General features: G+C 38.0%; 1 protein-coding gene across 17 annotated transcripts in view; it reads left to right on the top strand.

Annotated features, from left to right (window-relative positions):
* The window catches only part of KDM6A (lysine demethylase 6A), a 168,517-nt gene that overhangs the window by 130,986 nt on the left and 24,292 nt on the right, over positions 1 to 13,239 (top strand). The window lies entirely within an intron of this gene.

Genomic DNA, 13,239 nt, shown 5'->3' with positions numbered 1-13,239 from the left:
CCATCTGGTGTATCAGCTTGTCCTTCCAGTTCTGTACCAGAGATGACTTTTTTGATAGTGGTGGTTTCAGTACCTATAGCTCAAGTATAGAAGCTCTTCATGTAGTGGATTGTGCTTTAAAAATGCAGTCTTTCAGCTAGTTTTAAGTCTGTCGCGTTACGGTGTAGGTAGTTTTGACTCTTCAGAGGTATAAGCCTTGGTCCATCTTATATTCCAGTTGATTAGCAGGTATGTTACTGTCATTTTTTGTCTTTAGTCAGTAAGCTTGAATCATTTTAGATCAGATGCATAATGGATTAAGGTAAAAAGTGAGGCCAACCACTAGGAAACCTGGCAATGATTGCAGCGTGACTGTGCAAATTGCATGGCATTTTCCCTGATGTCTTCATTGCTAGTAATACAGGATGGCACGGATTGTGGAAGACTAGGTTGTAGAAGTTTCAGATAATGCTTCTTAGCAGTGACTTCTGGCAAAAATGTTATACTGTAAGCTACAGTGGTATCAATATAGTGATATAGTAGTATAGAAATGCAGCAAAATTAGCCACCTGTGCAGTAGCCAGTGGCCTGTGGCAGAAGAGGATGGTGGACTGGGTGCAGTAGTCTGCTGCAGCTAAATCTGCCATCGTTCATCTCTGACACGTAAGTCCCATCTTCTCAACAGGCATGATGGCACTGCAATGATTAGGCTCATTTCATATCCACGTAGTCCGCTTAAATGCATTCCCTTAACACTTCTGGTGGTTCCTAGGTCTGTCTTACTAAAAAGCAGTGTAGCAGAAACACTACGCTCCGAGTCTTGACATTTCTATTTGCTTCTTAGCTATTCATTTCTTACCTCAGTGTTGTTAAATCACGAAAAATGACAGGTAAACTCCCCACTCTTCCAAAGAAATAGAAATGGAAATGCATCTGTGAGTTTGGGTTATTTGTGTGACACTGGTGGTGTTGTCAGAGGGTAGGAACCTCCAGCAGAAGTCAGAGTGCTGGGATTTGATGGTTAAATCCACAAGCACATTTTCAGAGTCTTTTCAAATCCAACTCTTTAATTAGATACAGGCTCTAACAATAAAAAGGATAATTTCATAGAGTCCCCTGCATCAAGAAAAGATGTATTTTGCCGCAGTAGTAATAAAATTTATTTTCTAAGACTTAGTGATTATTCTGCAACCTTTGAGACTTTACTCCCCCCACACTGCTTACAAGCCCTATATTTAGACATCCGGCACAATAGCAGAGCTCTGCCTATAGTGTTGCTTTTATTGCACTGTGCTGTGTCATCACTGAACAAATATTATCGTCAGAGTGAAATCCTTAGGCATCTTAAAATATTGTAGGAGTTTTTCATGTTCGATGTTACAAGTGCCGACACCTAAAATATATGTGATGACAATGGAAAAGTATTTCACTGGCTGGCTTAATTTTCCATTAAAGCTGGCAGCAATACTTCCAATTTTGTCTTTACTTAGAAAGGTAAAAGATCCTTTATGAAGCTTTGGGGTATATAGCTACTTTGGAGTGCCTGTGGATTTATGAATGTGCTGGCAGGCAGAAGTAGTATAGTATGTTAGTTATATGGACAAGTTTGAGACATTCAATCACCTCTGCTCAGAAGTAGACAGCTTTATGTTGTTATACACTGAAACTTTATCTACATGGGAAAGCTAGTTAATTATAAACTCTATGTTTACTGTATGTAATTGTCTGGTAATAATGCACCATGTTATCAGTCTTAATATACATTAAGCATAAGACAGTTTATTCCATTGAAAGTGGAGTAAACTCCACTACACACGGTTTAGACAAAGCTTTTCAAAAGTAATTAATTATCCTTCAAAGGTAGGTTGAGCTCATGCTTACATGTGCTAGCAGGGAGCCTGTCAGATAGTAGTTAGCTTTGCAAATTCACACTTTGTGCTTACTGCTCCCAGCCTTCCCTATGTAGGCTATCTTAAAGTCCTTAGATTTTCTGGGTAGTCTTTGGAGAGATTCACTTTCTTTCTCAAAAGAATTTTATTTGAAATCCAAACATGCTGAGAAATTGAAATGACCGTTTAGAGCACTATAATTTCTATATCCATGTCTTGTAGTTGTCGCCATTTGTGAAAAAGTTACGTAAGATGCCTTTAAAGTTCACAGAAGTCCTTTAATCATAAGCACATGGTTATTGAATGTTTTGATCTGTACTCTAACTGCCATTTTCCATACCGAACTGTGTTTACAGTTCTTTTAGTTGAAGTGTTATCTGTGTTTTTCTGGTGTCAGAATTCTTGTTGGAATTTTTACTATCTCAATACATTTTACTCCAAAATATTTTATTTGGGATTATATAGCAAATGTAGTGCTTTTGAGCATTACCATTTTTGATGTTAAAAAAAGTGATAAAAGCATGTTTATATCCTTCTTTCGCTGCACCCACATAAATCAGTTAAATGCAGAAAAGCTTCAACTGTTACTGTGATTGAGAATTACTGGTTTCTAATGTACTGGGATTTGATGACTAATACTGATCATGGTATAGCTGTCTGTAGGTATCTGTTACAAAGATAAATTTCCTAGAAGAGGAAAACCTATAGGAGCTCATTTTGTCATCCTTCAAATATTAAGTCTTATAGTGTAATGTTCAAGTGAAGTTTCTACACCTATTACATTCATAAAAATGGAAGAGCCTAACAGCTTCTTTTAATTGGGACCACGTACGTGTTCTTGCTGTTAGAAGTATAAAAATAGCTTCAATGTCTGGTGTTAGAATGACTGCATTGCAAATACACATAAAATAAATTGGTTCAGACTTAAAATTCTTTCTTGAAGTTTAGCTGTTCTGTGTCTTCAGAATTTGCTTAGCAGAAATTTGCGTGCAGCTTTCTTGGGAGAGTCATGGGAAGTGTACTCCTCTAGTCAAATGCTGCATTTTGATTGTTTCAGTATGCTGTGTATCAGGCTCTTTGTAGGCGAGATCTGCAGTTTGTGTTCAATAGGAAAACCTTGAGTATTTTTACTACAAAAATCCTAAACCAGGTTTCAATACAAGTCTTTGCTTTTGTGCACATTCATAGAGGTACTATTCCTAGTGATACTTAATTTCTAATATAAAGGGAGGATAATAAAAGTATTTTTCTGTCTTTATTCTACTTTAAAAACCGTGGCTTCATTATAGCAAAAGAAATTTAACAACTTTGTTTTGAGTGGCACAGAAGTGTCTGCAGGGGCTTTTCTAAGCGCATGTAAACTGCTGCAGGCAGGTGCAAGGCTGCTCCTCCTGTGCTTGGAGCTGAAGAGCCGATGCGGAGGCACCACGGTGTAGCTCTTGCCCAGGCTGGTGTGCCAACAGCAAGCTTTTCGGGAGTCACGGGCATGGCTGAGTGCTGCTGAGTACTGGCTACTGAATTCCTAGTTGCACCGTGTCTAAGGAGGGGCAGAGCAAATCTGCCGGCCACAGAGTATGGACAGACTCCAACTCAAACTTGTGAATTTAGTGCAGAAGGGCCGAATTTTAAGCACTGCCAGAACCTATAGATCTTTGCCATGACCTGCATGTCAAGTTCACTTTTCACTTGGCCAGATGCTGCCACTGTGCTTTCTTTAACTTACTCACTGGGATGATAACAAGTTCTGCTTTAAGTTGTATGTAGAAGTTTCTAACAGTACTCAAGGACCCTAATTATGAAATACTCACCCTTGAAAAAATACTTCCTAATGTGGTGATTAGGTCTCTTGTCTTTTTCTACAGCATTTAACTTGGGTTCATGTAGTCCTTATTTTTTCCCAGGCTCACGTAATCATTTTTCAAGGGAGGTAAGCTAATAGTTTGCAGACAGCTCAGAAAGTGTTGGATGTGCCTTTTACTTTCTTACTGAGCAGAGATTGAGAGCTCCCTCTTCAGCCTGTCTGCATCTTAATTCAGCAAGGCAGAGGACTTAGTAGCTGGATAATAAAGAAAGATGAGCAATGGGAAAAGTGGAGGAGAGAATTATTATTTTTTTAATTTTTTTTTCCTTAGCAACTTGGAGGTCAGGAAATGCTTCAGTCTAGGCTGGGACTTCTTTCACAAATTTTAGAGACGGCATCTCTCCTTATCAAACTATGCTTGCTGGAAAATATCTGCATATGTCTTCTAATGATAAGAGATTCTGAGAAATTTAGTGAGACTAGCAACAAGGTTACAATTGCAGCGTTTTTAGGATAAGCCTAAAGTGTAAAAGCAGTCAGAGAGACAATGTCCCATATGTGAAAATTCTGTTGTGCTCATTATTACTCTTCCTGACCTGTGCGAGGGCTGGTGATCTGTTAGGAGAAAGGTCCTGTCTACATGTTTTTTTTCATTCTAATAGAAATAGTAACTCTGTATAACATAACCACTATATAATATGTTAATTATTTTTTTCTGCCATCCTTATAGGTCTTACAGTTCACATGCATAAATTTGAGGACAAGGCTATGCCAGCCATGTACTAACTAGTTGATTAGCCCTTGCTTTGTTTTAAAATGTGTAGAGTTTGAGGGTGTGCATGCATGCACATTGACGGCTCAGGAGCAGAGCTTTGGGAAGAACATCCTTGTCATAGAATACTGTGTGCATGACTGACATAAGAGAAAATGTTTAGGGGGGAGAATACTGAAAGATACTGGGCTGAAAGCCCTGCTTATTCACAAAATAAGTCAACCTTTATACATAGTGGGATAGAAGATGTTTATATACTCATGCGTCAGATACCATGAACTTCAGTACTGCATGTTAACCTTTATTTTTTAACACAGTGTAAGGTAACGGAAAAACAAAGAATTGAAAATTCTTCCCATAGTACTGATTACATTTGGGCGCTGTCTCTGTAGGTGGTATCTTGAGCTACAAAAGTGAATTTGTGACCAAAAGTATTGATTTTTAAAATTACTGTAAAAACTGCAGAAAAGCTATCCACAATAGAAAACCTGCAAATAATTTGATTTTTTTTTCCTTAAAAAAACCAACCAAACAAAAACCCAAACACCTGTGCTAGAATAAACTTCATGCACAGGGAGAGGGGAGTTGTCTTGTAGTATTAGTTTTTATATATTGGAGCTACACTGGATAGGGCCTTAAATGTATTAATTTGCCATTTGTTACATTCATACCCTTATTTAATTTGATAAGTTCAGAAAGACATTCTGGCTTCATCTCTAATGTGGATAATTATATTCTGTTATCTTCTGGCATATTCTTCTTGCTCTCTGACAATACTTACTTGATACAGTCTGTTGCCCTATTGTCCTGATGGTATTCTCTAGGGAAAAAAAGCTCATTTTGGCAGTTAGGAACAGGTGGATGTAACTTGCTTTTTTATAGCTGGAGCTCTAGATTAATAATTTTTATTTTCCTCCTCATTATTCTGCATTTGGCTCCGTTTAGTATATGCTTACTTCAAAACCAGAGTGTTTATGGTAAGTCGCATTGAAATTCCTTAGAAGTCTATTTGTTAAATAATCTTTTTTTCAAATGTTTACAGGTTTGGGAAAAAAAAAAGTTTTGTCTAAGAGAAGCCATTTTTTACATCTTTTAGACCCTACAGTTTATTTGTGCTTAGAGCACAGAAGACCTGAAATTATTAGCAGTTTGGGATTAAGTAATGTACAAGAGTTGATTCAGAACTTAACTATAACTGACCTACTACAGGATAGTGAACTGCAGTTTAATGAAGTTCCTCATCTCACAGGAGGGATTTTATCAGGAAGCAACATGGTAATACTAACCACCAAAAACTGACTTGTTTGTTAATGTTGCTAGGATTTTGCTTGTTGCTTAAGAGCAGAGGAACATCAGAGATATGGAAGTTTGGTGTTTCTTAAGGTAAAAGCAATTATTACAAAAGGGGTTCAGAAATCTTGCATTACAATAAAATAAAAATGGAAGTAGTCAGGCAAAAATAAATGCTGCGAGATTGTAATTTTGCTTTATGTAAACAAGTGTTGTATTAATGAAAGCTGCTGAAGTGAAGCCATTTGGTGAAAGGAGATGCTTTGTATCGTAAAATGCAAAACACATGCCAAATAGAAAACTCCATTTGATTCTTTTATTATTATATGTGAATAGGTTGTCTGGTCCGTAGGAACGGACTTGGTAAATGTTCTTGTTTTACCAAAGACTAAAGTGAGTGCTTAAGCAGGGCAAGATCATCGCAGAGGCTGAAAAGTTTCTTTATATCCATCTTCCTCAGTGAGAATGCTGAGGAAATATTTAACAGAGACCTATTCTATTCATGCGGTGAAGTGAGGTTGTTTAGGAGGCTGAGAAGGGGTCAAACAGAAGATGCTGGCATAGCCATTGATACTTCTGCAAGGAGCTTCCCTTGAAGGGCTAGACAATGTTCATTGAAAAGCTACAAGGAATTTAGAAATGCAGTAGCTGAGCTATTGACTAAAATATGCAAATCTCATTAAGATGCTGTTCTGGAGAACAGTAGGGTAACAAATGTGCTCATCTTGTTAAACTGCTGTTGGAGTGTACGGATGAAAGAGAATTGAGAAGGTGATTCTGGGAAGTGTAAGTGTGATTTGGTTAGTCGTCCCTACCAATAAAACTGATTGCAACAGTAAATTTTAAGGTGGTTATAAAATAACTAAATTATTATGTTTGGTAAACTGTCTACATAGTAAACTAAATTTCTTTAAGCCTCTGAGCAAAATAACAGATAAAAGAGTGTACTATTAAATTAATTATCCTTCCTTAGATTCCTAGAGAAAATCCCCTTTTGAGGTCATTAAAAAAAAAACAACCCACACAACCAAAAACCAAGTAACGTTGAGCATAAGTGAAAATCGTGTGATTAAAAGAAGAAAATATGCTAGGAATAAACGCTCTGAGTTTGTTATTAGAAAAGCCGATTGTTAATACATGGGAAAAGAAGAAGAGTGTGCTCTTCTTTTTCTGTCTTTTTTTGTCTAGTTGTGTGTCATGTCTCCTTAAAGAGACTTATCAAAAGCTCTTTACTGTACTCTTAGAAATGTAAGTATCTTTTCCCTGTGAGCAGTCCTTCTGAAAGGAGAATTAATGAAACGTTATCGGAATACTGGAGATTTAACACTCCAGCTGTTTATTTCTACTGAAGTGAAACCAGCTGATTCCTAGCTCAGTGTTTCGACTGGTGCATCTAATTAACATCCTGGAGGACTGAAGTTAGAAATCCAGTATCCGTCTCAGTTGAGAGGGTCCATCACTTGCCCTTTCTAAAGCCGATGTGAGGTCAAGTCCTTCCCTTAAGCAGCATAGAGAAGTTCCTGAGTAGACTTGTTTTGTTTCTCATAAAAGAAATAAGAAATGGCTTAGGGGTTATTTTTAATCATTTTTTATTAAAGCTTGTTCACAGCCTTGAAAGAACAGGCGAAGCTCCAAACAAAACTTTTGTTTGATAATGATTTAGAGAAGTCCATGCAAGAGGTCCTCAAACCTAAAGAGCCCAGCCAGATAAGTGGGCAACTTCGTGTCAGCTGAGAGTTGCTGTTGTCATTTTTATGGTTGATATTTGGAAAGACTAATTTGAAAACTCTAAGGCATTTCTGAACTTGAAAGTTTTACCAGTTGGCTTAATTGGGGAAGGCAAATGAGAGGTGTAGGCTTGATGGTAATGCATATTAAAAAGAACTAACATGCCTATTTATAGTTCTTTTTCCTTGGTGTGCAAAGAGGAGGAGTAGAGAGCAGTCCATTGAGAAGAGAAAGTGGCAGGAGACCAGGAGAGATTAGCTGCCTCTCAAGGGACCTTGTAAAAGATAAAAGTATAGGACAACAAACAGAAGATGGTTTGGGTTAAACAGTCTGGAAAAGGGCCTGATAAATGGCCAGCATGTACACAAGCGTAGGAAATAAGAAGCTTCACGAGGGGGAGTGGGAAAAGGAATGCAGAGGTTGACCTGGACAGACATCTCGTTGCTCGGTGGGCCCCGTGTTGAAGCCTGGGGAAGAAGCAAACTTGGGCTGATCTTTCTGAAGGTGCTGCTCCCTGGCAATTAAGCCTGCTTTGTGAAGTCAATTAGTGAATCACTGGTTTGGGAACTCTGCAGTCGAGAGGCAATGAGCCTAAATCTATTTGAGGGGAAGTACTTTGTGGAGAAAGGAGCTGGATTAAGTTTGTGTTTTGTTCTTAAAAACAAAACCAACAAAAGCAATTCTTGTTTTACTGGGAGGTTTCTTTGTCTGTAAGCAAAGGACTTTTTTGGCTTGAAGGCAAAATTGTTCAATTCTTCTAAAGGCACATTACTTCTGGCAAGTCAACTTCACCATAGCAAAAGTTTTAAGAATAAAATTTGAAATACTGTGTTTTCACAAGCTAAGCCCTGCTTAGAGTAAGACATTCCATTTCGTTTCAAAAGGCAAATACAGAATTCTGCAGATGGGAAGCAGAATTATCTGGGAGTAAAAAAACATAGGTAAGATTTATAGTTTAGGGGAAAGGCAAGCATATGAAAAAGTTTGGTACCACTTGTTATAATGCTTCTCTTACATAAGTCATTAATGTGATTCTGCTTGTCTTATAGCCTAAGAACAAGGTGATTAGGAAATGAAATAGAAAGGAAAGATGTAAAAGTCATTAAGAAAAGAAAAAAAGGAACATTACTTCTTACATAACATATAATTAACCTTTGAAATTTACTGCCAATCTATACTATTGAGGTCAAAACCAGAGCAGAATTTGAAAATTATTAGAAATATATTTGCATAATGAGAAAATCCACAAATCTATTGTAGGATTTTCTGTGGGTTTAAAAAGAAAGATCTCTGGGAGTATTGCCAGCTAGTACCTGGTTGTGAAAGGCTGGGGTAGAGAATTGCATGATAAACAGGTTGTATAATTATCTGGCATTACTTGCATTTGAGTATAATGTAAGCTTGACTTGACTTCTTTATATTCCCCTTTGAGAGCTCGTGTCTCTCTACTGGCTATAGAAGGAGCCTGGGGAGGTGAGCCTCAGAGAGCCCAGTTAGGTGTTGTGAGTAACCGCCTCCTTCCCAGGGTGATGGGTGTTGACAGATGTTTTTCTGTGTTTTTATAAGAAATTGCAGTATTAAAGCAATTAATTGTATCCACTAACTGTTAAGAAAGGCTGGGTTTGAATCAGGACTGGGTCAAGTAAGTACTGTGCATCCCAGTGCTTCAACTGATTCCTTCTGCAGGGTCATTTTTAAAATGTTTTTGTTCATTCTTCTTTGTAGATTAATTAATTCTGTTAGATTTGAGATGGAGTATCGCATAAATCCACAGTTGCTTATATTCCCGTTAAATGTGGTTTTTATTTGGGGAAGAGAGGGTATTAATTTTGTTCTTCAGAATAACCCTTGAGTGGTGAAACCTTGTTAATTCTCATGCAGCTAATCCTCAAATAATAATTCACTTAGACTGACTTCACAACAAAAATAACTGCTTAAGTGTGAATGATTGTAACTTATTCCATTTTGGCCTGTAAAGTGTACCTAAAATCCAAAATAACTGGAAATTGTTTAGGAACTTTTCATTATCATCAAGAAGTCACTGTCTCCCAATCAAAAACAAGAAGGGCAAATATTTTTAAAAGTACTGAAGCGAAGAGTTCTAGAAAACTCAGAAATGAAGTTTGGACAACTATAGCCAAGAATGATAAAGAAGAAACACAAAAAACACTAATGCGTAATGACTGCACAGAGCTATTCGAATAGCCAATAGAGTCAAGAGAGATCAGTAAATATTTTTGTTCTGTGCTTGGGAAAAAGACAGATATGATGTTCGCATCATGGGATGTACGATAAGACACTCTGTTTTCACAAGGAGAAGGTTAAACAGTAGTTATAGTTAAATTTGGTGTTTTTAAGTCAGAGGCCCGGATAACGTATATCCCTGAGCTCTGAAAGAGCAGGCCAGAGAATTGTTATCATTCATACAGATATTTTTTTTATAGTTCTTGGAAAACAGAGAAAGTTCCAGAGGACTTGAAAAGCACTATGGAACTGCTTTCTGAGAAATAGACCTAATCCTCTCAGTCTGACATTAGGCTTGAGCAAAATAATAAAATTGAGGTGATTAATAAATGTAAAGGATAGTAATTAATGATAATGATTCCTGGTTCTCAGAAAATAAGTTTTTATCATGTTAGCTTTAATATTCTTGATGTAGTCGAGAGTTTGTGTAACAAAATAGAGTTAAAATTAATACAGCTGTATAACACAGTTGGCTTTAAACTTGCATGATACCATTTTTCAGTCAACTGGGATGGTACAAAGTCGATACAGTACCTATGAAGTGTATAGCAACTAACTGGTGAGTTTCATGTAATTGTGTTTCAGTGATGCTGCCTTGGGATCAGATTTCAGTCTTGTTTTATTTAGTTTTTGATAGTCTAACAGGGGAGTCTCTAAGGCTAGAGCAGCTGGAGTCCCTCTTTGCATGGGCAGGGACGTCCCAGCTGCATAACGAGCTACTGGGTTGTCCATGCAGTGAAAATAGTAATCTCAAGGGAAGAGATGTGGTAGGTGGATGAAGGCATCATCTTAGGCTAAGCCATCAGTCTCCATTTGCCAAGAAATCCCTACATAGCATTAAATTATTTGTGTTAGTACTTGCTAACAACACGGACTGGCGAGTGAGTGCTGTATAATGAAGAGGAGAGTGGCTGTTGCCAGGTGGACTGGGTCACACCTCTGCTTCTGGTTAACTGTGTGTTTTGGTACAGCCAGAGGGAAAGTTGTTCTCGAAGTCTGAAGGACGTAAACTGTTTTTAGAAGGTGTGGGAATGTATCCTGAAGAGCAGTAAAAGGGAAAAGAGGGGATGTTTTAATGAATCTGATGATTGATTATTCAAGAGATCCCATATTTACATGAAATTGAGGCACCTATTTCATCCATAGCGGTTGGTGTCGCTCCTAAGCATAGCAGTTTGGGTTTGGTCCTCGGGGTAAAGCAGTTGCATGCGTTGTTGTTGCTTTTACCCATCGAGCAAATCACAGCGGGCCGAGAGCTGCAGCTTTGGCTCAGGACAGTGCCGCATATCAGTGTGCACCTCTGTCCTTATATTTCTGAAGCTGACAGCTGCTCCTGCCTGCTCTTTCTGTTCGGTGGGAATGAAGGGTGTTCCTCTCCCTGAGCAGTCTATGAAAAACTTAATTCCCTCTGGAAAGTCACTTTAAATGACTGAAGCCTGTCCTCTTCATTCCTCCATCACAGCGTTGTAGGTGACTATATGGGCATCTGGTTTCTTTTCGGGGCCTAAATCCGGGTTGTTTCTTCTCAAGCATTGCATCTGTTTCCTCTTTCAGCCTCTTATAAAAAGTATGCTTTTGAAACAGAGATACGTGAGATTTTCCTCACAGTTGCTGTGGTCAGAAAGGGTCTTTTGCTTTCCCTTCACTAGCCATAGTTCTGTATTTCCAGAGGTGGAAAGGCCGGCAGCGGATACTCACACTGCTTCATTTCAGGTGCCAGTAGCAAATCTTTTTAGTAATTCTGTGGTGTTTTTTATGATATCCATCGCTCTGTTTTGCACACGATCAATTACAGCGTTATTCTTTAATAGTTCTCTTGCATTGTTATTAATAGTAAGTTATTCTGATTCATAGTAAAAAAAAAAAAAAAAAAGAAAAAAGAGTGAAACTGGTCTGTTAAAGACAACTTTAAATATTCTGCCCATCTGTTTCCTGTGCCACTTGAATTACAAGCATTTTCCTATCTCAGCTTTGCTTTTCTTTGGTCCCTTTCCTCTCTTGAAATTTCCACACAGGGTTTTAGTAACTTAATAGGAAACTGTGGCACACATTTGGTAGTATCAGCTTCAAGTGCTGGGTTTATGAGATAACTCTGCTCATCTGATCTTTTACTCTGTACTCTCTGCTTTCTCCTCCATCTCCTTTGCTTTTTCAGACCTGTAGTTTCTCTTAAGCATTCAGCAGTTTCTCCTTTCTCTATTGTCCCCCTTCCCTGAAGACCCCGTGTACCCTGGCTTTACTGAGCTTTTGCTGTGGTGATAATGCGGTTGTGACTACAGTAGCTTTTAAGTCACACTAGTTCTGAGCAATGTCCCTTCTTCTTCAGGTTCAGTCTTTCTCACCTTCCTTGCCTCAAAATTGCCTGAGAACTGTTTATTGATGCAAACTGAATTTTGTCAAAGTTCTCTTTGATTTTTTAATACTATGCATTTGCTTTTCTTGGTTTTATTTTTCAGTTTGGTAATGCAAAGTTTATAGTTACTTCTAATATCTGCTATTCAGATTATAGTTTCACTTTGTATAGATGGTCTGAATCTCAGATTCATGCAACCATGGTTGATAAATTTCTTTGAGTGATGGTGATTTTATATTGCTGTGGTTTTTTTCTATGTTTGGGGGGGGAACACGACACAATAGGGCCGTTGCAAGAACTGCATCAGACATTAAGCATTGGTCAGTGAGATTTTTGCCAAGTTGGATGATTCCTAATCAAAGCTTCTGCATTGCTCTTTCAGTTTCTTTGAAGTTGCAGTCTGTTCTGGCATTAGCTTTACCTAGCGCAAGAAATAAGCTGTGTTTGGTACTTTGACAGGCATGCTTTGGAGACAGTGGTTAAATATGTCTCTGAATTGCTCTGATCTTCTGTCAAAGGAGAACAACGTATGAGTTAGAAAGCTGGCCTAAGTTCTGAACTGACCAAATTGTTTGTCGTGATGAGCACCAGTTTCTCAGGATGCTCATCTTTGCTGCAGCCTGGGGCACGTGAGATGTTTGCTCATTTTCTTTAATGATCAGTCAGTCTGATCTGATCTCAAGCCCCAAGTCCATCTTACTCATTGGTTATGGTAGCTTGATTTGAAGCAGTGCTCTCACATGCCAGCATCCAGCTCTACAGTGTTTTTCAGTGCCAGTATTACTGTGGTTTAGAGACAAACTCTGTTGCTGGGAGTTTCATGTAATGTAAGTCAGCTGTGTTTTCTGCCGAAGACTGTTATTACCAGAACGGCTTTTTTGTAACTGGTGAGTTTTGTGCAGATATATAACTAAATTATGCATTAGAAACATCCCATTTTGTGGCATGTTGAGAGGTGGTAACAACAGCTAGTGAATCAGGTGAGGTTGGAAGAAGGATTTGAATAATGTGTAGTTGGAAGAATTTTGAAGTAGTTGAGTCATTTTTAACAAACAAAAATTTAAGGGATGTTCTGTTAATAAATACTCCCCTGGTGATAGTGACTGGAAATTGAATGTAGACTAAGCTCAGAATGCAGATTTTTTCAGGTCATTCATTATAAGAAAAGTGAATACGCATACAG

The sequence above is a fragment of the Accipiter gentilis genome, chromosome 32 (assembly GCF_929443795.1).
Source record: "Accipiter gentilis chromosome 32, bAccGen1.1, whole genome shotgun sequence".
NCBI classification, from domain to species: Eukaryota; Metazoa; Chordata; class Aves; order Accipitriformes; family Accipitridae; genus Astur; species Astur gentilis.
The sequence above is the reverse complement of the archived record's forward strand: the minus strand, read 5'-3'. Positions and strand labels throughout refer to the sequence as shown.